Raw genomic sequence first — 27729 nt, 5'->3', positions numbered from 1 at the left:
TCATTGGTGACTATGAAGAAGAGGAGCTGCTGTGGTACTCTAAGATACTGCTGCAATTTTTTACTTTAACAAAACTTTCCCTTTATGATAAAGCTTCTTCCTTTCTGTCAACAGGCATGTTTGATATAAGAATTATGTAAGTAAAAATGTTTGCCTTGTTGTTACTTAGACATTTTTCACAGTCCAGATGTCTGTATAGCTCCTAAGAGAATAACCCATAGGAAAAATGCATCAAATCAGCGCTTGAGAAATGTGAATGCAATAAAAGTAATATACTCATATACCTACCCCAATTGCACCTTGCAAACGAATCAAGCTCCTTTGATGCATTATGACTTAATAACTTTCTTTACAGAGATCTGTAACCAAAATAAATGTTCATAGTCCAATGCCCATGATAGTGGAAGATTGTTTATTATAGATAATTGCTTATTAAGATAAAGCATTATGGAATTTATTATGTTAAGAATATCACATTCTTATTTTCTTTTAAAAACAAAATGCCTCCGTATATATAAATGTGGCATGTCAGAATGAATTCAATTACATTAACTTTTTTTGAGAATACTCCTATAGCAATTTTCAGATTCACATCACTATTTTTCACACTGTGTTGTTGGTTTTTTTTTGTTTTTTTGTTTTTTGGTTTTTGTTTTTGTTTTTGTTTTTTTGCTTTTCTTGCAACATCTGAAACTGAAAGAACATTTGAAAACTTGTCAAAATTTATTATTAAAAAACTACTTATCCTATTTATCAAAATCCTGTTGCCTAATTTCTACATAACACTAGAAGATAAAACTGATTTTCTTCTCAAATTTATGATTGAGAAATATATAAAAAGTCACTAGCTTTCTTATGAACATTTAAGAAATTACATTCACTCTAAGCAAAACATGACTAGTCTCACTAAAATAGTGTTTTAGTCTAAAATTATTTATTTCAGTTTAATACTAATTTTTAGTATTTTAATACTATCTTATTTGACAAGTTTTGTGTTTATTTCCTTACAATAAGAACTTTCAAACCAGAAAAATATCGTGTAAGTTAGCATCATGAATTTGAGGTACCGATTCGAATATGCAGTGTATGTGCTTGCTTTTTCTTTTCTTTCCCCGTCCCCCTGTCCCCTGCACTTTCCCCCTGAAATGGCAATGGTTAGGCCTTCATGGCAACCAAACACAGATGCTAGATTGCTGAATGGACTCTCTGTTTTCAAAAGATATTCTTTTCAACGACATATAAAACTACAGAACTAATATAAAATTAATTCCTCCAAACACAGAAAGGGCTACGTTTGGATACTCTCAATATGTTGTCCAAATCCACCTCTCACAGATGAACAAGGTAGGAAAATGGAGCACACAGGGGGAATCATTGGTCCAGTTCCATGGATAATCATTGGCACCGCCATTGTTATCACGATAAAATATATAGAATGCTGGCATTTCTAAGGTACATGAAGAAAAGGCTAAATTTTTGCTTCAATTTTGTAACATTTTTCTGTTATTTTCTTTGACCTATAACCAGCTTGTTTCTGCTGCTATTATAACGGGAAAAGAAAACACTCATGCCCCATATGAATGCAGGAGTACCTATTCTTTCCTTTTCTTTCCTTTCCAAGTGTCTCCTGATTACCCACTTTAGAAAAATCACAGGATGGCTTATTCAGACAGATGTTTTTCCACAAAACTATCCTCTACTGAAACCTCTAGTAAAAAGGCAAGTATCAATATGAGAATCATATTTAAATGCATCTTAAGAGTTCATCAAAAAATGAATTAGTAAGACCACTATTACCTTCCAAAATTGCTAACATAATTCCATGAAAGAATGGGATTTCATTTAAGCTTTCTAATTTCTAACCATGAAATCTGACCCCATCTGTGTCATTTTTGTTAGAAAACATAATTTACATAGTAAGGGATCACATCTCTGGAAGTGGAAGTAACTATGTAACTAAATTGTTACTATACTTAGACCTCTCCATTTTCTGCATGGAAAAAAAACACTCTCATGAATATTTTTTCAAAATTATTTTGTCTGATATTCTCAGTTACCTTCCAGGTAAAAGGAAAACAAAATTTTGGACTTTCGGTACCAAATAAAGAACATTAATGGTTAATTTTCTGAGTTGTTGTACTTACTAAAGAGCTTATCATTGTTATGTTAATTAATATGTAAATGTTATATTAACTCGCACCTATCTATAGGCTACTACTAATAGAGAATTTTTACAAACTAAGGATTTATAAAACCTTTAAGTAAACTCATTCTGTGCCTTCTTTATTTTCGAAGGAAAGGACCTTTGGCTACAACTTTTGTTCTGTGTAGGAAATAATTGTTAATTGCTAATGGATAAAGAAGTGTACCTGAGTGGTACCTTGTACCTGAGAGCCACATCTCCATGTGAGTTGCACCTGAGAGCCATGCTTGGCTCTCCATCCTAAGCTAGATGCCGATAACAGTCTCCATTTCCTATAGTTTTATTTAGCTCTTTTCATCTTGCATTCCTAAAAATCTCCTTTAGGATAAAAAAGCTATAATTTGTCTCTTTTTAAAAGTAATTCATGAGTCTAATTTAATATATTTAAACCGAGGGCAAAACATTCATATGAGGCACTAGGTTTACCCGAGCCAGCCCTTGCCCTCAAGAGGATGTTTAAAGCAGTTTCAAAATGCTATGAATTAATTCTAGCACACTGTCAAGAAGAAACAAATAATTAAGTACCCATTGAAGCAAAACAAACACTCTAATATCAATACAGCACATAAAACACCACAATTTGTCAGGCAATTTAGCATTTTGGAATTCTTTCAATATAACAGACAGTAATGGCCCCAATTCTCAAGGTAATCTGGAAATTTTATCTTGTATTGAAATGCAATTCCTTCTAAACGTTGAATTCTGCACATTCTAACATCAGTTATTTTATAGCCTCATACCTATTCCCATTTGTTCTGCTGTCAGAACCAAGCTAGAATTAGTAGACAAGACTAAAGAAATCCAGGTAGACTATTCCCTTCACCTCCAGAAAGGTCCCTAACTAAGCCAACTTAACATTCATAAACAACTAAAATTATAAGAGCAAACAACAGTGGGATTTTACTGATTTATGACAACTGCAACTAAAGATGAGTAGAAGCAGGAATGATAAGAGATAGCCTGAAATTTTTTGGTCCCTCTTTTTTACTGAGTTAACCCTAATGTGTAGGACAGCGTTTACACATAGGGGGCACTTGGTGAGTGAAAGGGAGAGTGAATGTGTTTGAATCTTACACTGGTTCCAACTCTACAATTAGTTTGCGATAGCTTTTCTTATCTTGAAAATAAAATGAATTAAATGTATCTGCCTTCCATGGGATACCTTCAGCAATTTAGGACCCAAAACAACCTCTTTATCCTCCTTTGCCAGCCTTGTCCCTGCCTTTAATTCAGTTATTAGGTTTGGCATATGTATAATGCTTGGGTGAATTTAGATGCTTTATTAGAGAAGCCCTAGCTGCCATGACTAATAAAACCAAACATTTCCAAGACCCAACATAATTAAAATTTGTTTCTTGTTTATCAAATAATACTGAGCAGGAGAACAGGAGAGGTAGCCCTTCCACGAAGCCACAGAAACCCAGGATTACATGAATTCTGCCATATTCACCACAAAGCCTGCTAGTTCATCCCATTGTTATCCTCATACCAACCAACTGGTAGGAAACAGAGCCTGGGGAAGAGTAGGCTTTTATGAGCCAGACTTGAAAGTGATGCGCAGCGCTTCAAATCACATTCCATTTGCTAAAATCCAATCTATGGCTGCATCTAATTGCAAGGGGGTCCTACAAAATGTGGTCCCTAACTGAACAACCACTTACTACCAACAGCTCTACAACATGTAAGGTGAGGGGTACAGGGAGGCAGAAATATTTTGTTTACAGCTCAATGTCTTCACCACACATTTTCTCATCGGAGATATGCATTCTAAGGAAGCTTGGGACCAGGTCTGGCTGCTGCCCCATGCTGCCAATCTCAAGCTACCTAAAAGTTACCTCTGAGACACATATTGAAAGGGATGCAAAGATCACTGAAGAATATGTTTTGTGTGCTTTTGCTTTTTGCTAAGTAATTTTGAAAATAAATATTATTTGTGACATCGCCTGGGAGCCATCCAAGTGTTACAATTCAATTAACAATACAAGTTGCCCATTCTGTGTGACTACTAGTTCAAATGCCTAGGAAACCAGAAACTGATGGTAGAAATCAGTTATTTCCTGGAGTGGAATATAATTTTGAGAGGATTTGTAGTTTAAATCCATGGAAAAAAATAGGTCCAGAACTGTGTTTAATATAGCCATGAATCTCCTTCTTAGAAGATGTGCGTCATAAACATGATCTTATTCATTTTCTTCAAAAAAAAAAAAAAAGGAATCTGATCTATAGTCACAGTAGAAACTCATAGTTCTGGAAGTCAAATTTAAAAGTTTTACAAAGACATTTTTGAAAGGTGTTAATGACAACATCCTCTGCGTCCTAGTCTTTTTACTGGCAGTTTCAAGAGGACTGAACGGACTTAATGAAACATCTTGAACTCTTTCAAAGCGGTCAGTAATCCAGAGGAAATGCACCGGTTAGAAATAAATTAGTGCCTAAGCTCTTTCAAAAAGACTAAATAGAGCACTAGGTCTTAACCTTCCAAGTGGAAGTTGTAACTAATTCTGTCTATGTTTAATGAAAATCATTTCTCACGGAAAAAGCTACCGAAATTACACAGCTGCCTCTACTACGGGACAAAGCAGAAAAACAATGTAAGTTGTCAGAGAAGCAGCCTGGGCTAAAATATTTCTCATAGTAAGTGGTAAAAGTATTAATAACTAAGATTTAACCTTTTCTAGGAACAGACTGAAAGTTGTCATTGAAACTTCTTATACTACATCTCTCATATTAGACAGAATGAAAAAATACAGGAAACTTCTCACTTCTCTATACAATACATACCACTAACTGCCTCTATAGTATCTTCTACTACCCACTCACCTGTATTACATGCATATCCTTACAAAGCACTTATCTCTCTGAAATTCACAATGGCAAGAAATCTACATATGAACTCGAACTTTATGTGAATTTTCTTAAACTGTAATTTGGTTGAGTATAATTAACGGCACCAAGACTGGAAAAAAAGTCTACTCACAGAGCTGGCAATATGTTACACATAGCAACTTGATCCAATTTAGCTTGTGATCAATAGTGGTGCTTGGGGGTAAAGAGAAAATAGACTGAGCATATCAATTAACAGTTGGTCTGGAATAACAGGAGCCACTTCAGATGAACTTTAACTATAGCTGAAAAATGTGATGTCCTAAAAGGCCAAAACAGTTTCTCACCACCATCTACAGACTCCGCCATTTACATCAGGTTTAGAAAACTGGAGAAAACTCAGGGCTGGTCTGTACGAAATACAACACTTGCCATTTTGCAGTTTCTTATTTGACAAAGAAATACTCAGGTTCTCCATAGAGATGAACTATGCAGTGAATGACAAATACTCCCAGGCAGATAACCACATGCTGTGAATTTATTTTCACCTGAGAGGCTGCTCCACCCTGTGTTGCAACTGAGTTTCTTGAGTAATCTCTCAGGGACTCTCCAACCAGCCACTCAGCAACCCTGCCTGCCCCTTTCAACATAACACATTATGGTAACAACAGAAGCTGATCCCCATAAGATAGCAGCAATATAAACTTGAAAACCTGTTTCTCCTCCCTATATTTACAATTTTGTTCCCTGGGCTAGCATGGCATGACACTTACTCTTGTTAGTCTCTCAGGACAAAAAAACTCATCTTATAATCTTGCTATGCTCTGTTTTTCATTTTAGGTATAAACATCATGTGTAGTCAGCTCTGAGGAGAGGGCAGAATATAAGCAAGAACATATTCTTGCTCTGGATAACTGAATGCTATTTTGATTGGAATTTTAATTTCCTAGTGTGAAGTATTATCAAATATTCTCCATAAACTAATTATTGAAACTAGCAATCTTAGCAAGGTAATTCAGTATCCTTGTTACTCTAAAAAACCACCACACAATAGATATATGATACTTCACACATAAACTCCAATTACACTAATTGCAATGCAGGGGGGAAACAAGCTTTGTTTTGTAGATGTCTAATAAAATTGAGCATTGGAGCATTCCAAATGAACATATTAGGTGCTGATTAAGCAACAAGTCTCCTTGTCAGGTTACTTACAGAAACTAAGAGAAACAACTTTCCTCCTATAGTTCCTTTGGCCATAATTCTCCTACCTAGCCCCAAACATTTAATGACTAAAGTTAAAATTTAAAGTGGAGGTTAAAGCAGAACAAATGGATGTTTATGTTCATGGGCCAAACTAATTTTGTTTATTTACCTTTGACAAGACTAATTAAATAAGGTCACTATTTTATATCATGAGGCATCTTACCCTTCTATATTAAGACAGACTTGGGCCGAGTTAGGGAGGAGTACAAGAAGGACATCAGTAGTCAAGACAATGTGGTGATTTTACCTTGTATTTAAATTACTACTTATTATGGTACTAAATAATAGCTGTAAATAACTTGGTGTCCAGATTACTGATATATAGTGTATCTGTGTGAAAAAAAAAAAGACAGTATTGAAAGATATGTTTAAGATTTTGTCATTCTAAATAAAGGATAAACGTACAAAAAAAAAAAAAAAAAAAAAAAAGAAGGACATCAGTAGTTCTTTATAAGCTGGCTCCAAGAAAGCTACAAAATATTGAAAGATGCATATAATCCTGAAAGGGTACTATCTACAGAAAGAGAGAATATAGAAAAGGAAAATGAAAGAAAATAAAGGATGACATGTAATAGTAGTGTGGCTGATGATGACCCTGTGACTATTTTCAAATTTTATTTTCAAGTGACAGTATGATCACTTATGCTATGATTACACATCAATTGAACATAAGTTATATTAGTCATAAAACTAACTAGTGAACTCACACAAGAAAATCTAAAATGCCTAGTGGTGAAGAAGAAAATATAGTAAAACTATTTCTCTAGTGTCAGTCTATAAGAAAAAATTAAAAATTCTGGAAAAATAATGACCACATAGTTTTTGGATGTCTTTAAATATTTATATAAGGTAGCTAGACAGTATAGAAAAAAAATGGATAGTATTTATAACAAGCTAAGTGAAAAGGGCATCCACACAAACCCCAAATAATAAAGCAACTGGAGACAATTCACCAATAACTGTAAGATCTATATGGTATCAGTGTATGTGCAGAAGAAAGTAAAGGGAAACAGGATGTCTGAGGGTCCCAAGCAAAAAAGACACCAGTAATAGCCAACAGATGTTCACTGGATATCATGACAAGTACATTAGAAAACAGTATCTGAAACTAGGAGGGATTTTGCCCAAACTAATAACAGGAGTATATAAGAAAACTGCATTAGGAACTGAAGGAACTGGAAATCTAGACTGCAGAGCAATCTAGACTTTAAGAAACTGAAAAATGAAACTAGATCCCACCTCTCACGCTTTACAAAACTCAACTCAAAAGAGAGCAAAGACCTAAATGTAAAAAACCGAAATGTTAAAACTACTAGAAAAAAAAAAAAGGAAAATACTTAGGACATTGCTCTGGGAAAAGATTCTATGAATAAGACCAAAGAAGCACAGGCAACAAAAGCAAAAATAAACAAATGAGATTATATCAAACTAAAAACTTCTGCATAGCAAAGGAAATAGTCAACAGGGTGAAGAAACAACCTACAGAATGGGAGAAAGTATTTGTAAATCATTCATTTGACAGAGGATCAATATCCAGAATATATAAGAAACCCAAACATCTTAAAAACAAAAAAGCAAGCAAGGAAGCAAGCAAGCAAGCAAGTCAAGAAAAGAAAATTCAATTTAAAAATTAGGAAGCAATCTGAATAGACATTTCTCAAAAGACAAATGACAAAAAAAAAAAAAATACTCAACATAACTAATCATCAGGGCAATGCAAACCAAAAACACAAGAAGATATCATCTCATCCCAGTTAGTATGGCTGTTATTTAAAAATAATAATAAATTTTGGTAAGAATGTCGAGAAAACGGAACTGTTATACACTGTTGTTGGGAACTTGAACAAGTATAGGCACCATAGAGAACAGTAGGGAGGTTCTTCAAAAAACTTCAAATAAGGCTGGGTGCAGCGGCTTATGTCTGTAATCCCAGCACTTTGGGAGGCCGAGGTGGGCGGATCACAAGGTCAGGAGTCCGAGACTATCCTGACCAACATGACCATCTCTGCTAAAAATACAAAAATTAGCCTGGTGTGGTGGTGCACACCTGTAATCCCACCTACTCAGGAGTCTGAGGCAGGAGAATTGCTTGAACCCAGGAGGCGGAGGTTGCAGTGAGCCAAGATTGCACCACTGCACTCTAGCCTGGGCAACAGAGCAAGACTCTATCTCAAAAAAAAGAAAAAAGAAATAGTACTACCACATGATCCAGCAATACCATTACTGGGCATTCATCCAAAGAAAAGAAATCAGAATATCAAAAAGACATCTGCATCCCCGTTTTTGCTGCAGCATTTTTCATAATAGCCAAGATATAGAATCAACCTAGGTGTCCAACAACAGATGAATGGATAAGGAAAATGTGGTATATACACAATGGAATATTATTTAGCCATAAAAAAGAATGAAATTCTGTCATTGGTTGCAAAATGGATGGAACTGGAGGACATTATGTTAAGTGAAATAAACCAGGAACAGAAAGTTAAATACTATATGTTCTTACTCATATGTTGAAGTTAAAAAAAAAAAAAAAAAGTTGCTCTCATAGAAGTATAAAGTAGAACAGAGGATCCTAGAGGCTGAGAAGGGGAAGGGGAAGGGGGAGAGAGGCAGAGATGTGTTAAAGTATACAAAATTACAGTTAGGTAGGAGGAATAATCTCTAATGTCCTATAATACCATTGGATGACTCTAGTATTACCCTCCTAACTAATTGAAACTATATGTTATTTTTAGCTAGAATCATCCAACAATGTTCTACGTTAAATGTTGCAGATGAAGGATGTGCTAATTACTCTGATCTGATCACTATACATTATATGTATGGAAATATCACTATCCAAAAAATATGTACAATTATTATGTGTCTGATATGGTTTAGCTGTGTCCCCACCCAAATCTCACCTTGAATTGTAATAATCCCCATGTGTCAATGGTGGGGCCAGGTGGAGACAGTTGAATCATGGGGGTGGTTTCCCCCATACTGCTCCCATGGCACTGATTAAGACTGATGAAATCTGATGGTTTTATAAACAGGAGTTCCCCTGCACATACCCTCTTGCCTGCTGCCATGTAAGACATGCCTTTGCTCCTCCTTTCCTTCCCCCATGATTGTGAGGCCTCCCCAGCCATGTGGAACGGTGAATCAATTAAACCTCCTTCCTTTATAATTACCCAGTCTCGGTTGTATCTTTATTAGCAGTGTGAGAATAGACTAATATAGTGTCCATTTTTTTAAAAATAAAATAAAAAGTGAATGGGACAAAGAAAAGAGATGATGGAAAGTCAATGTCCACATGAAAGGTAAAGGAAGGACATAGAAGAAAGAAGTCTCAGAAAGCAAGCCACCAGCTTTTGAACACTACTTGTCTTAGGCTGTTTGGGCTGCTGTAACAAAACACTGTTAACTAGGTGGCTTGTGAACAAAGAAATTTGTTTCACACAATTCTGGAGGCTGAAAAGTCCAAAATCAAGGCAGATTCAGTGTCTCATGAGGGTCTGCTTCCTGGTTCATAGAAAACCATCCTCTCACTAAGTCTTCACATGGTAAAAGGGGTTAGGGTACTCCCGGGGCCTCTTTTCTAAGGCCACTAATCCTGTTTATGAGGGCTTCCCCTCCTAAATGATTAGGGTGACCTAATCACCTCCCAAAGGCATCACCTCCTAATACTATCACCTTCAGGGATAGGATTTCAACATATCAATTCTAAGGAGACACAAATGTTGTCTATAACCAAAAACACTGTCTATAACCATTCAGAAACAACAAAAGGAGGAATACTCAGATTAGAATAGCATTATTAGCAACAAGACTGTGGTTTTGAATTGCCTCTTTCTGTTAAAAGAACCAAGGGCTTCCTGGAGAAATGTCTGCTTCCATGTCTGGGGCAGAATATGTACAAGGTGAGCCTGAAATACCTTGTCAAAAAGTAAGTCATGACTACTAGAAACATGTCAATATGGCAAGCCAACTTTATGAGATTTCCAATGGCCAAAGATGGAAAAATTTAGCATCTATAAGGACGATAATTGCCAATGGATTGAAATCAACAAATGTGAATAAATCTATTCATTAATATTTATCAAAAAATAATTGATCACCTTCAGAGGATGGTAAATAAAGAGAAAGAATCAAGCATTTATTCTGCCGTTCCTACATGGCTATATCACTGGGTAACCAAATAATAGATGAAGGAAAGTATCTATTTTTAAACTCCAGCTAATAATTTTTTAAATAATAGATTATTGTTATTTGGTACTGCCCTCTGTTCAATGAGTTGATGGATCAATATATTAGATATTAATGTTTGCCAACAAAAACAGGGACAATAAGATACTACATGTCTCCTATAGTCTTGCCAAAATGCCAAAATGAGTCTGATTAACCCTCTGAACAGTGCTACCTACGATTTTTCAGGAAATAGGAGAAAAGAACAGGATAACTTAGCCAAGAATACACAATTAACAAAATCCAAACAATAGGAATCTGACAGTTAGGACTGTCTGGGTCTTTAAATGAGTAAATGGTAAGGGGAAAAAAAGGGATAAGATGATGGGCGGAGGGAGGGGATGAGTAGATTAAAAGAGAATCTAAAAACATCAATTTTTAAAATGGAAAAAACTAAAATATAATGTGCAAGTGCACACTCATGGGTGACAAAACTGAAAAAATAAAATGCAAGGAAGCCATTACTATAGAAGCCAGGATGGTGTTTACTCTGATAGGAGTGATTATAATGGAAACAAGCCTCACCAAGGTGCTTTTGGGGTGGCTGGCAAAGTTCTATCTCTCGGCCTGGGTGGTAATTATAAAGGTGTTTGCTTTAAGATATTCATTAGCTAAAAGCAACATCAAAAAAAGGGAAAATAGAAAGTAACAACAGATTCATGGCAGTTGGAAGATGGTAGCAGTTGTGTGTAGATTCTGTTTAAACATCAAAAAAGGCTGAATTAAGATTCTCAGACACTCACTTTTCACTTCCAGTGAAGCTCTAATTGGTACCGAGCTGAAGACAAGCAGCAGGACCTTTGTCGAAAGTGCTTTGTTTCCCTCAAATCTCTGTTGTTCAGATTCCTTGTCACAGCATTTTTTTGTAGCACTTGGTTATTGTAGCCACTGTAGATCCTATGATCAAGAAATAGAAAAACTGTCCTAGGAAAATTTTACTTTAAATTGACAAAGAAAAAAATTAGCCTCAATATTCCCTCATCTCATGTAAAAAACAAGAAGCTGGAATTGAGGGTTCCAGAGGATTTTATCTTTTTTTTTTTCTTTATATATTCCTAACTTATATAACAATAAAATAGCTTTGGCATGGCAATATATTGTTATACATCCTATAACAATACATGAAAGTATAATTTAATGAAATAACAATTTTAAAGCCTGAAGCAACTGCAAATGCTTAACATAGGAAGAAGATGGGAGAAGAGGTAGCTAATTTCTTAAGTTGAATCAAAACGATGCTATGGGCTGGGTGCTGCGGCTCACGCTTGTAATCCCAGCACTTTGGGAAGCCGAGGCAGGTGGATCACTTGACGCCAGGAGTTTGAGACCAGCCTGGTCAACATGGTGAAACACCATCTCTACTAAAAATACAAAAAATTAGCTGGGGGTGGTAGTGCGTTCCTGTAATCCCATCTACTCGGGAGGCTAAACCTGGATAATCACTTGAATCCAGGAGGTAGAGGTTGCAATGAGCTGAGATCACGCCACTGCACTCCAGTCTGGGTGACAGAGCAGGACAGTGTCTCAAAAAAAAAATCATGCCGTGGTTGCTAGTCTTCTGCTGGTGCCCATTGTGTTACCCAGGCATGAAACCTCTTATCGTAGAAGAGAGAAGAGAGCAATGGCATGACAGCAACAAGAACAGTCCGTCTACTATGGTGTGATGGGGTCCCATGCAGGGTGTTTCACCATCCTGCCTTCCATTCTGAAGTAATCTAGACATCAGCTGGAGAAGGGAAAGAAAAGAGCATCTACCTCCTCTTTAAGTCATGAAGAATACATATAGAATCTTTTAAAATGTTCAGGTGGTTATTTACTGCAAGTTAAGCAATACAGAGCCTACAAGGGGAACGGAGATCTAGGGACTCCCTGCAAAGAAGTCACAATCCTATTTATGGCATGGGGCCTGCAAGCTCACCCTTGATGAAGAGACTCCCTCCTCCAGACTTTTCCCTGCCCCCCACCCCGAGTCATTTGCTCCAGTCCTATGCCTCTTCTTCTCTTTTAGATGGTCTTCAGAAAGGATGTTCAATCAGTCCTTTCTCCCTCCAGGTCTCTCACTGCTTAGGCAGAAGGGGTGCTCTGGACTTTCCATGGTGGCCTGGCCTTGGAGACCATCAAATACCCAAAAAACAACCAAACAACCCTGTGGTGGGAAAGATAACCCCCCGCTGGCATACCTCTTCAATATTATTTTGCTAAAGGGGCAACTTTTCCTTTCCTTCACTAATTACCAACCAGTGCTTTATCCTTAACATCTGGGAAAGGAGGCAGGCTAGCCACAGAGCTAATGCAAGGGGAATCAGTGTGTATGTGACTTAATACCAGTTTTGAACTTATCTACACATTTCCAGATATAAGCCTACCACATCTTCTATGTTAAGTCAGTTGCTCAAAAATTGTAATGGAAATGTCCAGGAAAACAATGTTAAAGGAGGGATTATGAGGGTAAGGATGGGTCAGCTGTGAGGTAAGGCAGGGTTGAGTTTCCAAAATCTGAGATTTAAGAAGCTTAATTTTACCTCAATACTGTGCTAATATAGGCCCCGAATCTACCTGGAGACTTATGTATCCACAGACCTGCAGAGATAGGCCAGGGCTTCAGAGTGAGTTAAAGACAGAACTGGAATTAATAGTCAGGACTCCTGGATTTAGGTGTTTGGCTTAATCTTCTCAAAATTTTCCCAATAAAAAATACTTTCCTAACAGACTTTTTAAAAAGATGGCCAGTGGGAATGGGTAGCATTTGTTTATTCTTTCACTGAACCAGTATCTTTGGAGAACCTCCTGTGTATGAAGCAAATGCAAGGTACTGGCAATATTAAGATAGAGATATGGTCACAAGTCCAAGATACCAGCATCCTAAGACATTGCAGGCACATGAGGATGAACATTTGTAAGTGCTCTGAGAGAGGAAGACATGGAGAAGTTATGATGGGAGCATTGTAGAGGAGCACCCAAATGCTTAGGGGCTCAGAAGTAAAAAGAGAGCTTGCTGGAGAAAATAAATTGTGAGCCAGGTTTAAAAAAAAAAAGAAAAAAAAAAGAAGAAGAAGTGAGAGGAAGGCAAATGGGGTATGGCAGTGAAGAGGCCAAACTCAAGATGAAAAGGTACTTTGTATGCTCAAGACAACCTTGAGCATTTGGTATTGATAGAGCATTCCAGCAAGATTTCAGACTGGAAAGAAGTTTAATGAAGGAGAGCTGTGAGGCCACCCTTATGAGCTCTAACTTTTGTAGAAGGGGAAACATGATCAAATTTGCAATATATTGCTCTAGTGGTTGTGTGGAGAAGGAACAAAACTAGAGTCCAAGAAACCATTTTACAAGGTTGGTAGTAACCCAGGCCAGATATTCTAAAGGTCAGAACTATGAAAGAGCATGACGGAGAAAAGATACAAAGGAAGACACAAAAGCAAAGGGTGAAAATCAATAGTACTATTTTTGTTCTTCTTTTGCTTTCTTTGGAACATTCCATAAATTGGACTTAAGTGTAAAGTACACTGTATACATTTTATACTGAAGTGTATTACAGGAAAAGATTCCATTAATCAATAAATGTGGAAGAGTAAATTTTTTTTGTTAAAAGAGCATGTATTTTCAAATAAAGAAGTCCCTGAAGCTTTTCTTTTACTGTGCTAACATGTTTAAATGTTTAAATCTTGATTGTTGTCTGTAGAGTAGGAGGAATTGGATTTAAATGTTGGCTTAGATGCTTTTTTAGACTGAGTAGTAGATTCATTTATGAATATACTCTAATTATTCTTTTATCAAAAAAGATTTAGAGATTCAAATGAGGTGGTGAAGAACAACACAGTTTCCCTGAAGGGGAGGAAATGTGTCTTATTTATATTAACAAAAAGAGAAGCTTCTATTTAAACTTTTTCCAAGTGTAGAAACAGGAAAGCATCAAAATTCTTTTTCTGAAGCAAGGAAAACTTTTATACTGCTATGTGAGATAATGATTAAATTGATTAAGCACTATTCTAAGCATGTTTCATGAATTCCCTTTAATAGTCACAATAACAACCAGAATGTGTCAAGGCTGGGATTCAAAACCAGGTGGTCTAGTGCTGGCCTGTGAGATCTTTCCCACCAAACTCACAGCCTCTTAATCATTTTAATGTGACTGGGAATAAAACTGATATACAAAATGAGTAACATATATATATATATATATATATATATATATATATATAAAATAACAAGCAATTAGAAGCTATAGAACAAACTACAAAAGAAAAAGAAAACAGTAAAAAATAAAAATAATCAAATGTCCTATAAGCTTAAAAAGAAATTTAGATGAATACTTCTAAATGCACCTGAAGAAACTAAAGGGAAGACCCAAATAAAAGTATAACTTGTTCTTGGGTAAAAAGAAACAATTCTCCCTATGTTTATGTTTATACATGTATACATATAATGTATGTGTGTACATGTGTGTACATGCATGTATGTTTATACATATGTATATATACATCCATGCATATGTATATTTATTCATTCATATATATACATTTATTTATATATATACATTTATTTATATTTATATATATTTATATATATTTATTCACGTATATATACATACATGCATGTGTATGTGCTTATGTTTATACATGCATACATATGTGCATTGTGTATACATGCATACGTGTGTATATACATATGTATATACATATATGAATATGAAACATATGAATGTGATCTCTAGAAAAATAGAATTTCTTATTAACTTCAAGTCGATTTTTAAAACACCTGTATAAAAATATATCAGCCAAGATATTTTTAAATAAAAGAAATTTCTACAATGAGAACAAAACATGTTTAAATCCATAGTAAACTTAAATCTGCAGTAATAAAATGTAAATATACAGATCTATGGACTAACTAGAAATAAACTCAAGTACATATAGGAATTCTTTATATCAAAAAGGGGATGTTTTATAAGAATGGAGGAAAACAAATTACTCACTAAATGATGTTAGGATAACTGAATAGCCATAAAGAAAACTGCAATTGAATTATCTTACCCTTTTTACAACAAAATTGCAAATAACACAAAGGTTTAATTGTACAAAGAAAATACAGATACAGATGTCTTATAATCTCAGTGAAAAAAAAAAAAACTTTTTCTTAACCTGACCCAAAAGAGAAAAACAGGCATTCTTATAATAATAATAAATTCTTAAAAATTGTGGTTGAATTTAATTCATAGAAAAAAATACACTATAACTAAAATGAAAAGACAAATGAAAAATTAGCCAAACAAAAATATAACATATAGGTAAATTATTAATTTTCTTAATATTTTTAAATAAAAAAGAAAATATTGAATAATATCCCAAAAGAACAGTAAGCAAAAGATATGAACTATCACTAAAAAGTCATAAAAGCTGCAATAAATTTATATATATGTAGACATGTTAACATCGTCAGGAGCGCAGCTCAGCTGCCAGATGTCAGGGTAGCCAATGAAAAAAATAAGCCAAAATGAAAGTTACAGCGGAGCTTTCAATTACTTCCTGCAAAGAGACTACGCCAGAGAAAACACTGTCTCCTCCTGCTCATCTCCTTCCATGGAACAGTGTCAGAGGAAAGTGGATCAGCACAGAGGAAGCCCCAAGCAAAAGGCTCCTGCAACTTTACAGACCCGGAGCTCAAGGAGCGCAATGATGAAGTATGGAAAAGTACTGGGTACTGTAGTACTGCGTCAGAGTGGAGAAAAGTGTCTTCAAATCTCCCCATACCCTGCTTGCCCAAAAGGAGATATCAACAGAGACACGTGAGGAACGTCTCAGCGAAAGGCCCTAGATAAAGAGGCTTCTGAATGAAAGAGGCTGAGCTGGAAAGGCAGCTATGCTTAAGGGCATGGCAGGCCGAGGGTTCCTGGGTCCTTAACTGCAAGTCCTCACAGAGGCTGCAGTGCAGGGGCTGTGCACCGAGTCTGTGTGGGGAGGGTAGCTTCCTCCAGGAGGCCTGCCAGGCAAAGCGTTTCAATTGCCTATGGTCAGGTCTGAAAAATAACACAAAGGTTTTTAAGCAGGAGCTGGACTCCTCAAACTTCTGTTCTATTAAGAGAATAAAAAATAAGACTATCAAATTCCATTTTTACTTACGATTTAACAAAAATCAAAAAAGCTGAAAACCTGTGTGGTGTGAATATAGGGAAATGTATTCACATACTTTGTTCATAGGTGTATAAATGGTACTTTTTTTGTAAAAAATGATCTCATGTTAAAAGGAAATTTAAAAATGTCTATCAAAAGTAATTACACATATACCATTTATCCAAGCAATTTTAATTCTAAAAATTTGTCTTCATGTAATTTCACATGTGTGAAAATTATTTGTCTTCATGTACTCACATATGTGAAAATGATATTCTCTGTTATACAGTTTATAATGGTGGAAGATAGAAACAATATAATAGTCATGAAGAGTAGTTAATTATTATTTATTTACATAATTGAGTAATAAATAGCCATCAAGAAACAGCCTTATGTGTACAACAGTCCCCACTTGTCCACAGTTTTGCTTTCTGCAGATTCAGCTACCTATAGCCAACCATGATCTGAAAACATTACATAGAAAGTTGCAGAAATAAACAGTTTCTAATTCTTAAATCACAAAGCATTCTGAGAAGCATTGTGAAACCTTGCACAGTCCCTCTTCCGCCCGGGACATGAATCATCCCTTTGTCCAGAGTATCCACACTGTTAATGCTCCCTGCCCACTAGGCAGTTAGAAACCCTCTGGGCTATCAAATCAACTGTCTTGATATCGCAGTGCTTGTGTTCAAGTAAACCTTATTTTACGTAATAATGGCACCAAAGTGCAAGAGCAGGAATACCGGCTAACCAGATGTGCCAAAAAGAAGTCATAAAGTGCTTCCTTTCAGTAAAAAGGGGAAAGCCCTCAACTTAATAAGAAAAAAAAATGCTGCAGTTGCTAAGATACATGGTAAGAACAAATCTACGACATTGTGAAGAAAGAAAAAGAAATTTGTGCATAACACATACAGTATTCTGTACTATCCACAGTTTCAGGCTTCCACTGGGAGTCTTGGAACTTATCCCTATTGGATATGGAAGGTCAACTGTACTAGAATTGAGCATCTCCACTAAAGATTCTTAAGGCGAAAAGAAAGTGGAGCACAGTGCATGTCATATACTGCACTGTGTAAAGAAAGGATGTTGTGGAGTGTGATTAAGCCCAGCTCTGGCAAGACTATTCGGGTTCACTTCCAGACTCTGCCACTTTCAAGTAGATCTTTAGCAAATAAATTTTTTGGCTACTCAGTTTACTCACCTGTAAAGTGAGTATCATAGCAGTCTCTGGTCATAGAGCTGCTGTAAAAATTAAACAAGCCTGCTAGTTGTCTTCTTCCTGGCACACTCTTGACCACATTTGCCAGCCTTCCTTATGGGAAGATACGGCGTGTGAATGAATTCTAGCCGATGACTGGCAAGCCAGGCCTATAAAAGCCTCTCAGCTGCCATCTTCTATGCTATTTCTTTTTCCAGCTAGATACTGATGCCCAGCATGGTCTTGGAAGCCACATCCCAAGGATGGCAAGGCCCCCATCAGTCAGTGCACTCAAATGACTCACTAGGGGGCCAGAGCACCCCCTCACCACACACACATATTGCTGATTTAGATCACCTTCTTCTGAGTTTGAATAATACCACCTTTTAGGGTCAATTGTTAGAGCAGTTAGTGTTACCTTAAATAATAGGGTAGGGTAAGTGCTTAAGCAGTTGCTGCCATCATCACAATTATTACCATTTTGATGTTAGTACATAATACACCTCTAAAAGTTACAAAAGAAATTAATAATAGTGTTTGCCTCTGGCAGAGGGGATTGTGGGGTCTCTTGCACCCTTCGAATTTTTGGCACTTGCATGGTCTGTATGCATGTATTGTGCCTGTAGTAGGCAGGCTAGGCTATACTATATTGGGATCAATCCTGAAATTCCAGTGCCTTAATATAACAGAGGCTATTTCTCATTGACATCAGCGTCTGAGGGAGGCCAGGAGGTTCTGCTGCCTGTGACTCCTCCACAAGGTGACTCAAGGATCCAGATAGCTTCCATTCGCCAACTCCTTTATTTACTGCAGTACCAGTCGGAGAAAGAGAGATGGAAAATGCACATCTTCTCTTTGTTTTTATTGTTTACAATTTATTCGAACTTTTATTTTAGATACAGAGGGTACATGTACAGATTTGTTAGATGGGAATATTGCATAATGCTGAGGTTTGGAGTATGAATCACATCACTCAAGCAGTAAACATAGTACCTGATATGTAGTTTTTTGACCCATCTCCCACTGCAACCTTTAGTAGTCCACAGTGTCAGTTGTTCCCACATTTATGTCCATGTGTGCTCAGTGATTAGCTCCCACTTATAAGTGAGAACGTCCAGTGTTTGGTTTTCTGTTCCTGCAATACTATCTCACACAGTCAGAATGGCTGTTAATAAAAAGTCAAAAAACAACAGATGCTGATGAGGCTATGGAGAAAAGGGAATTCTTAAACACATCCTCTCCTAATTGCCATCGCTGCTCACAATTCAGAGACATAATCCCACTGAGATCTTGGAAATATAATTCATCCATGTGCTCTAGGAAGTTAAATGACTTGATGAACCCATACCTGTGCTTCTCCATGATGTCCTGAGAACTCTGACACTTCTGAAGAAACAGGCTGAGGGTGCTTTCTTGGTCATTTGCCATATTACAATGATTCCTTTAACCGTAAGCATGCAGATTAGAATCTATCTCTAGAAAAGCTTGATATTGCAAGGCGTAGGCCATTCCAGACCCACTACATAATTGATAGAAGATACAACAAATAAAAAGAATTAGAGCTTATCAATTCTTTCATCTTGATATCTTACACTGTGTCAGAAGAACTTTTTGTGGGCTTTCTGCTTTAATATTTGTATTCAAGAGTTAAGGAACCTCACCTCTCAGCACTCCAAATGAGAAAGTTAAAGCTTCAATCAGTCGTTTTTACTGGCAATTTTCTCACGTACAAAAAAGGAAGGCAGGTCACCTCAAGAGAGAAGCAGTGACCAAGTTATTTTGAAAGCACTTATCCATGGATATGCCTCTTTTTGCCTAACTCTCTCAGGACTTTGAAAATCAGAGAGGTCAGGAATCTCTGCTTGGACAGAAACTTCACTGGGGGCTATTAATAAGGTTATTATCAATTGATTTATTAATATTATCTTTAAAGAAAAGGTCTTGGGCTGAAAAAATTATTGATGTTTCTCTTATTTGCTAACTTTTTTTAAAACCACTTATTAATTTGGGTCCTGTCAATAAAGGGGGTGGGGCAGTATTCTGACCTTTGAATGAATTTGTATGAAATAATGTATTAACTATTTTTTAAAATTAACTTCTATTTTTAAAAATGAATGCATCAGACCTAAAACTAAATGTCAGTATTGATGGTTAGACCCTACTTCACTCTCTCTACCTCCAGGCAGGCTATTTACTGTTCTCTCCCACACTCCCCTGCCCCCCTGCAGTAGACAACACCAGGTGACTAGTTCTTGCCAAAGGGCTGTGAGCAGAAGCAAAGTGTGTCATTTTCAGACCAAAGCATTTGGGAGCCAGTGCCCAGCTCTCTCTTTTCCTGCCATGGTGACCTGGAAGCCTCCTGTTTTCCATGGCAGAGCTACAAGCTGCCAGAGGCCTGAAACTTGCAGTTGCCATTTAGAAAGAACTGCTGTTGAGAGTCACCACTGGATCTGGAGAGTCACCACTGGACCATTCTACATGACTGAGAAATAACCGTTATGTGTTAAGACACTGAAATTTAGAGGTTGGTTTGTTACCAAACACAGCCTAGCCTAAACAGACTAAACTACTTCCAATTCTCTAATACATCTAAAGGACCTATTCCAATGTAATTCAATCAACAATACATGTTAAATAGCTACAATATGTAAACATAATAGGTAGATAGAGAACAAGTATTTGCTTGCATAAAATAGGTACTCCATAGAAGAACTAAAAGTCAGACGTAAGTAGAATAAAAAAAATGAAGCATTCTCTCTCCAGAATTATTTCCCAAGCTAGTTTGAAGACACCTTTATTTTACTTCAGCAAATGCCTACTGAATGTCTATTAAGTACAAAGCATCTGCGGGGCAGAAAGCTGCAAAGATGGATAAGAAAATCCTTGATCTTGAAAGGTCTGTCAGGCCAGTGAAGAAGACAGACGAGCTCACAGGTGATTACAGGACCCTGTGCAGGGTCAAGGCAGAAGAAAGTGTGAGTTGCCATGGAGGCAGAGGGCTATATGGCTCAGACTAGGAGAATCATGGAAGGCTTCTTCATGGAAGTAATTCCTACGACGCAATAGCTAGATTGATTCTCATTCTTTTCTTTTTACAGAGGAAGACAGCTATCAAATCTAGATGCTGCTTTGCTATTCAGTTGGAATTTTATATGTGTAAAGTAGTTGGCTCTTAAAGAAAATAAAAGCAAAATGGAATTTCAGTTTGCTTTAGGCAAACAAAGATAGATATAAAACTCAATTCTTGCTGTGAATCGCAAACCATTGAGAGTCCCACCCTTTGTATGCATTTGCCCTAAATATAATCTTCCTCTGCACATTCATATAATAAGTTTCTAAAGCACAATGTGTATATTCTACATTTCTGTTCCTTTCTATAAGTTATATGCCCATATTAACATGGCTTAGAATGCCAGTTGTATTTGGAATACGGTCCAACAATTTAGTAAATACGGTCCAACAATTTAGTAAACTAGTCAAGAATTTGGATTTTGAAACCAGCTTTCCAAATCCTGGCTCTGGCCATAACTAGCTGATCGATCACAGACAGATTACTAAACTCAGAATGCATTTGTGTCTTCAGCAGTGCAGATGAGATGAATGGAACCTACCTCAAAGAACTGTTATGAGAATTAAATGAATTTATATATATACATACACATATATACACATATATACACACACACACACATATACATACACACATATATATAAATTCAACCTAGAATAGTAAATGTTTGATGAATCAGCTACTATCAATAATCAGAGTTTTGTTGTTAACTTTGTAGAAATATTTTCATTTGGAATTTATAATTCTGTCCTAAAATTTGATACTTAATTTTGCATGGAAACAAAGCAATATGTTTGAGAAATTATGACTTTAAAGACAGTGGTTATTTAATAATATTAATAAACTAAAAAACTATTTCCCAGCAGGTTCATAAAAGAAGGCATTATGAATGGAGGTGAGTCGCTGTGGTATTGAAAAAAGGCACTCCACTGAGTGCCCCAGTGTCCCCTTTGTAAAAGAGATTGTCTATTTTGCCTATTTAAATAAAAGTTTCATTGAGAAGAATATGAATATTAAAATTTCATGTCTCTGTGAGGTGCCATCTCTGGAACATGGTCTTTTATACCTCAATAAGAAACATTGACTGAAAAACCCTAAGGTTAGGAAGTCATGTGAAGCAGTCTCCTCACTCTAGTCAAATTCATCTTAATTGTTTTATTTTACAAATAATACAACTTCCACCCCAAATCAACAGAATATACATTCTTCTCAGCACCACATCGTACTTACTCCAAAATCGACCACGTAATTGGAAGTAAAGCACTCCTCAGCAAATGTACAAGAACAGAAATTATAACAAACTGTCTCTCAGACCACAGTGCAATCAAACTACAACTCAGGACTAAGAAACTCAATCAAAACCGCTCAACTACATGGAAACTGAACAACCTGCTCCTGAATGACTACTGGGTACATAACGAAATGAAGGCAGAAATAAAGATGTTCTTTGAAACCAATGAGAACAAAGATACAACATAACAGAATCTCTGGGACACATTTAAAGCAGTGTGTAGAGGGAAATTTCTAGCACTAAATGCCCACAAGAGAAAGCTGGAAAGATCTAAAATTGACACTCTAACATCACAATTAAAAGAACTAGAGAAGCAAGAGCAAACACATTCGAAAGCTAGCAGAAGGCTAGAAATAACTAAGATCAGAGCAGAACTGAAGGAGATAGAGACACAAAAAACTCTCCAAAAAATCAATGAATCCAGGAGTTGGTTTTTTGAAAAGATCAACAAAATTGACAGACCACTAGCAAGACTAATAAAGAAGAAAAGAGAGAAGAATCAAATAGACGCAATTAAAAATGATAAAGGGGATATCACCACCGACCCCACAGAAATACAAACTACCATCAGAGAATACTATAAACACCTCTACGCAAATAAACTGGAAAATCTAGAAGAAATGGATAATTTCCTGGACACTTACACTCTCCCAAGACTAAACCAGGAAGAAGCTGAATCCCTGAATAGACCAACAGCAGGCTCTGAAATTGAGGCAATAATTAATAGCCTACCAACCAAAAAAAGTCCAGGACCAGATGGATTCACAGCTGAATTCTACCAGAGGTACAAGGAGGAGTTGGTACCATTCCTTCTGAAACTATTCCCATCAATAGAAAAAGAGGGAATCCTCCCTAACTCATTTTATGAGGCCAACATCATCCTGATACCAAAGCCTGGCAGAGACACAACAAAAAAAGAGAATTTTAGACCAATATCCCTGATGAACATCGATGCAAAAATCCTCAATAAAATACTGGCAAACCGGATTCAGCAACACATCAAAAAGTTTATCCACCATGATCAAGTGGGCTTCATCCCTGGGATGCAAGGCTGGTTCAACATTCGCAAATCAATAAACATAATCCAGCATATAAACAGAACCAAAGACAAGAACCACATGATTATCTCAATAGATGCAGAAAAGGCTTTTGACAAAATTCAACAGCCCTTCATGCTAAAAACGCTCAATAAATTCAGTATTGATGGAACGTACCTCAAAATAATAACAGCTATTTATGACAAACCCACAGCCAATATCATACTGAATGGGCAAAAACTGGAAAATTCCCTTTGAAAACTGGCACAAGACAGGGATGCCCTCTCTCACCACTCCTATTCAACATAGTGTTGGAAGTTCTGGCTAGGGCAATTAGGCAAGAGAAAGAAATCAAGGGTATTCAGTTAGGAAAAGAAGAAGTCAAACTGTCCCTGTTTGCAGATGACATGATTGTATATTTAGAAAACCCCATTGTCTCAGCCCAAAATCTCCTTAAGCTGATAAGCAACTTCAGCAAAGTCTCAGGATACAAAATTAATGTGCAAAAATCACAAGCATTCTTATACACCAGTAACAGACAAACAGAGAGCCAAATCAGGAATGAACTTCCATTCACAATAGCTTCAAAGAGAATAAAATACCTAGGAATCCAACTGACAAGGGATGTAAAGGACCTCTTCAAGGAGAACTACAAACCACTGCTCAGTGAAATAAAAGAGGACACAAACAAATGGAAGAGCATACCATGCTCATGGATAGGAAGAATCAATATCGTGAAAATGGCCATACTGCCCAAGGTAATTTATAGATTCAATGCCATCCCCATCAAGCTACCAATGAGTTTCTTCACAGAATTGGAAAAAACTGCTTTAGAGTTCATATGGAACCAAAAAAGAGCCCGCATATCCAAGACAATCCTAAGTCAAAAGAACAAAGCTGGAGGCATCACGCTACCTGACTTCAAACTATACTACAAGGCTACGGTAACCAAAACAGCATGGTACTGGTACCAAAACAGAGATATAGACCAATGGAACAGAACAGAGTCCTCAGAAATAATACCACACATCTACAGCCATCTGATCTTTGACAAACCTGAGAGAAACAAGAAATGGGGAAAGGATTCCCTATTTAATAAACAGTGCTGGGAAAATTGGCTAGCCATAAGTAGAAAGCTGAAACTGGATCCTTTCCTTACTCCTTATACGAAAATTAATTCAAGATGGATTAGAGACTTAAAGGTTAGACCTAATACCATAAAAATCCTAGAGGAAAACCTAGGTAGTACCATTCAGGACATAGGCATGGGCAAAGACTTCATGTCTAAAACACCAAAAGCAACGGCAGCAAAAGCCAAAATTGACAAATGGGATCTCATTAAATTAAAGAGCTTCTGCACAGCAAAAGAAACTACCATCAGAGTGAACAGGCAACCTACAGAATGGGAGAAAATTTTTGCAATCTACTCATCTGACAAAGGGCTAATATCCAGAACCTACAAAGAACTCAAACAAATTTACAAGAAAAAAACAAACAACCCCATCAAAAAGTGGGCAAAGGATATGAACAGACATTTCTCAAAAGAAGACATTCATACAGCCAACAGACACATGAAAAAATGCTCATCATCACTGGCCATCAGAGAAATGCAAATCAAAACCACAATGAGATACCATCTCACACCAGTTAGAATGGCGATCATTAAAAAGTCAGGAAACAACAAGTGCTGGAGAGGATGTGGAGAAATAGGAACACTTTTACACTGTTGGTGGGATTGTAAACTAGTTCAACCATTATGGAAAACAGTATGGCGATTCCTCAAGGATCTAGAACTAGATGTACCATATGACCCAGCCATCCCATTACTGGGTATATACCCAAAGGATTATAAATTATGCTGCTATAAAGACACATGCACACGTATGTTTATTGCAGCACTATTCACAATAGCAAAGACTTGGAATCAACCCAAATGTCCATCAGTGACAGATTGGATTAAGAAAATGTGGCACATATACACCATGGAATACTATGCAGCCATCAAAAAGGATGAGTTTGCGTCCTTTGTAGGGACATGGATGCAGCTGGAAACCATCATTCTTAGCCAACTATCACAAGAACAGAAAACCAAACACCGCATGTTCTCACTCATAGGTGGGAACTGAACAATAAGATCACTTGGACTCAGGAAGGGGAACATCACACACAGGGGCCTATCATGGGGAGGGGGGAGGGGGGAGGGGGGAGGGATTGCATTGGGAGTTATACCTGATGTAAATGATGAGTTGATGGGTGCAGCACACCAACATGGCACAAGTATACATATGTAACAAACCTGCACGTTATGCACATGTACCCTACAAGTTAAAGTATAATAATAATAAATAAATTTTAAAAAAAAAAGAGAAAAATAATACAACTGAATTCCGAAAATATTAGTGTTAACTAAAATTAAGAGTTGTAGCAAGGATTAGGACTCAAAATTCCTGACTCCTGGTAAAATAGCCTTACTGGGCTTTAACTTCAACCATACAGTGCTTAGTATTACAAAGTGTAACATCCCACTATTTTCTAAACTGAAAATAGATCAGTTGAGCGACTATAATCCTTGAAATCAATAAATTTTAAACATTGTTCTGGTCCTGATTTGCTCTATTCTAACCTCCAAGTTGTTTATCATGTTAGGATTTCTCACACTCTAACAATAAAAAAATCAAAGCACTTTAATCCTACCTACTTCTTGGGAAGGCAATAATAATTGTAAAGTTATTTGAAATGGCAAGTACAAGGGAAAAAATTTGATTCAATGTTCTCTTCCTATTTCAATATCAAACCCCAGTGCTGCAAGTTAAGGATAGAATGAAATCACTTGAAATCAAATGGTTGATAAAATTTCCCAAAGCTCAGCTGAATCTCATTATATCAGATCCTTTAGTTACTAGGGTATGCAACTATTACACAGAAAGATTACACTGTCTGTTCAGAAGTAGGTTGACATTCTTCCCTTCACTCTGTGTTACCTCATACCCTTGATTTTTAACATTGTTCCAAACCTCCTTAGATTTCATGATGTGTGTGTGTGTGTGTGTGTGTGTGTGTGTGTGTGTGTGTGTGTGTGTGTGTGTGTTAGTATGGAATGCTCAAAGTGTGAGCTCACAGAATATGAAAAACTCACTCTTCTTTACATAGTGGGAATGCTGTTTCCTTGGTCTTTTGTAAATGTATTTTTTTCAAAAAGTTCTTTAGTGCTTCACTTATACAAAAATAAAAATCTGACATTAGGATTGTGGGTGATAATGGGAGGTAAGTGATATAAGCATATTAAAGCAAAGTCCTTCATTTGAAGGACTGATCCACCCACTTCTTAAGTGTTTGTTGCTATTCACTGTAGAATCTGAAGGACTTACACACAGTACTTCTCTAGGTACCAACCACAAAGCTTCCATGAATTTATTGGAATTTTATCTTTTACCCTGGCCCTAATGAAACAGTACCCAGCTATCAAATGTAGAAATATAGAAGCCAACACCATCAACCTCAGGTTTCAAGAGCTCCACATTTTTATTTATGTCTAATTCATCTCTGAAATATAGAATGGATAATGGAATTAATCCATTATTCCAAACATATCCAGAATAAGCTGGGTGGGGGGACTGACACTACAGCAGAGAACAGTTTAGGACTCACATAAAAGTTCTTTAATTTGACAAACAGACACACCTTACTTTTCATACTCCAGATAATTCAGAGCTGTGGGAGCACACAAAATAGAAGTTGGAAGTTTATAAAAAGATACTGAACAGGAGGCTGTGCACACTGTAAGAGTAAAAGCTTGAAAATGTGAATGCATATAAATAAATTTTAACTTTAATCTGCTGAATACTTTGAGCAAGAGATCAACATAATAAGGTATGTGTTTTAGGAGCAGATTATGCATTGGAGTCAGAAAGATTTGTCAGGAAGCTAATATATGAATTTGGGAGAAGTTAATGAAGCCTGAGTCATATCAATGACAGTGACCAGAAAGGATTAATTCAAGAGATAGTCAAGAGGTATATTTGAGAGAGTGAGAGTTAGAGGGCAGATGGAAGACTCTCAAATTCCCAGAAATTTGATTTCAATTTACTATCAGACCAGGCAATTTGCTGGAGACACATTATTCAGAGAGAGAATTGCATGATAAGAATAAGGAAGGAAAATTGGGTCCTTCTTTCCAACATAGTGGATTAGACATTTTTAGCATGCCTCTACCACTTGGAAATAGCAAAATAGTGCATAAAAATCAAATCTATGAGCTTTAATTTAAAAAGGAAAATGGGAATCTACCACAATCATGAAGGACATCTTAGATCCTGCAGCAGAGAACAACAGCAAATAGCCCCTGTGATGGCAACTAGCTGATAAGAGTGAAGCTTCAGTATGCAAGGAAGGCAGAGAGCCTCCCTCTGTGACTCACCTTTCCACTGAGGATCTGAGCAGCCCAGGCTGAGGGAGAGCACTTTATTTCTCCCAAGCCCTGGAGCTAACTTGTGGACAGGCTTGGAGA

At 36.6% G+C, this 27729-nt stretch overlaps 1 long non-coding RNA gene across 1 annotated transcript; it reads right to left on the bottom strand.

Moving 5' to 3' along the window:
* Positions 1–664: 664 nt before the first annotated feature.
* LOC107127962 (uncharacterized) lies at positions 665–27729 on the bottom strand. Its single transcript, XR_001486441.3, has 5 exons — positions 27640–27729; positions 11263–11416; positions 5575–5666; positions 2370–2521; positions 665–693 (listed from the first exon to the last, which is right to left on the bottom strand). It is a non-coding gene; the product is annotated as an uncharacterized lncRNA (long non-coding RNA).

This window comes from Macaca fascicularis, chromosome 17 (assembly GCF_037993035.2).
Source record: "Macaca fascicularis isolate 582-1 chromosome 17, T2T-MFA8v1.1".
Taxonomy (NCBI): domain Eukaryota; kingdom Metazoa; phylum Chordata; class Mammalia; order Primates; family Cercopithecidae; genus Macaca; species Macaca fascicularis.
This window is presented reverse-complemented; position numbering and strand designations above follow the sequence as displayed.